Raw genomic sequence first — 1771 nt, forward strand, 5'->3', positions numbered from 1 at the left:
TTTACAATGATGGGGTGGTTGGTAGAGTTAGATACCACGAAGATTAAGAGCATGGTTTCTGGAAACAAAACAGCAGGTTTTAAATTGTGCTCTGCCATTTACTAACTGTGAGATCCTTGCCAAGTTATGTGGCCTGAACCCTGGGTTCTCTCTGAAGGATTGCTAAAGATAAATTGAGATAACGTATGTTTAAAACATAGCATGGTGTCCGGTGCATTGTGCATGATGAATTTAAAAAAAAATTTTTTAGGTGAGGCAACCCTTGATTGACCTCACAGATTGCAAGAACCTTGTCAGCTTACAATCCCTTATTTTTTTTATTTTTTATGCCTACATCACTTGGTCTTCCTAGGTAGTCTCCTACCCAGGTACTAACCAGGCCTGATCCTGCTTAGCTTCCGAGATCAGACAGGATCGGGCTTGTTCAGGGTGATATGGCCGTAGATTGTATGATAAATTAATGATGGAAAAAAATTATGGTTCTACCTGCCAAGAAGCTGGGCTGCATGTTGGTTATTGAGTCCTAGCACCTGTATGGACTGGTTGTCGCTCACGGTCTGGAGGGTTCAGGAAAGACATGAGTCTTAACTAGGGGCTTCGAAGGTGGGTAGAATTATCTTTCCACTGAGAATCAGAACATTTTATTTAAGTTATTCATTGTTTAATGATCAATTAATTTTGAAATATGCACATTAGCAAGAAATTAGACATTTCTTGTTTGAACTAATTAGCTACCCATTTTGAAGAATCTTTGAATAGAAAATATTGGATCACATTTTAACAAAAACCCTAAAAGTGTTAGCCATTAATTTAGTTCTTTTACTATCTGAGAGTTTCAGGAAAAGAGAAGACCTTGCTTGATTTGTCATTTTACATATTTTAGTCAAGACTAAGAACAGGCTTTTGTTATGAATATCGATCTCTTTAAAATTTCTAGTGCAGACGATTTTCATGAAGAATTTATTTCCTCGATTTTATCCATTAATTGTAAAACAAAAATATTTAAATAGTGAATGGGTTTCTGGACTCAATAAACCTATTAAGCTGTTAAGGCTCTGACAATGACATTAAAATTAAAAAATATAACTGTTGCAACACAAAGTGAATTTTGTCCTCCGGGGAGCTCACAGCTGTTTTATTTTGAATTTACTGAGGTTTCAAATATTCCATTGAAGTCAATTTAAATGTCCCTATTTATTTTCCTAAGTATATATGTTTGCATTTTGTCTTTGTGGTTGTTTGCAGTGTTGAAATTCATAGCTGATCCCTTTGCCGGCATCAGAGAAGACCTTAGTTCTGTGTCTTTGAGGTAACTGTAATAGCTGAGCTCACAGTTGTGGTGTTAAGGGACTCACACTTCCATTAAGAGGCGACAATTGTCAGAATGGTTAAAAAGGCAAGACCCAACTCTGTATGACTAGGAGAGATGCACCTGAAATATAGAGATATAGACAGATGACAATAAGTGGGTGGGACAAGGTGTGCCACAAAAGCTGCGTATAAATACTGAAGTGGTTGTATTAATATCAGATAAAATAGGCTTCGAGAAAAAAAATATTGCCAGAAGTCAAAAAGAATGATAAGAGAACAAAACCAACATAAGTGTATATGTGCACTAATACAGCCTCAAAATATACGAAGCAAAAATTGACATCATTATAAGGAGATTATTCTAGAATTTTAGTAGGAAGTTTTATTAACTGTCTCTCAGGAATTTATAGGATAACTCGCCAAAAGTCAGTCAAGACATAGTAAGTCTGAACACATCATC

At 35.8% G+C, this 1771-nt stretch overlaps 1 pseudogene; it reads right to left on the reverse strand.

Annotated features, from left to right (window-relative positions):
* Positions 1 to 327: 327 nt before the first annotated feature.
* LOC118606270 lies at positions 328 to 446 on the reverse strand (annotated as a pseudogene).
* Between the last annotated feature and the right edge of the window lie 1325 nt (positions 447 to 1771).

Source organism: Rousettus aegyptiacus, unplaced genomic scaffold (assembly GCF_014176215.1).
Source record: "Rousettus aegyptiacus isolate mRouAeg1 unplaced genomic scaffold, mRouAeg1.p scaffold_m13_p_7, whole genome shotgun sequence".
In the NCBI taxonomy this organism is placed as follows: Eukaryota; Metazoa; Chordata; class Mammalia; order Chiroptera; family Pteropodidae; genus Rousettus; species Rousettus aegyptiacus.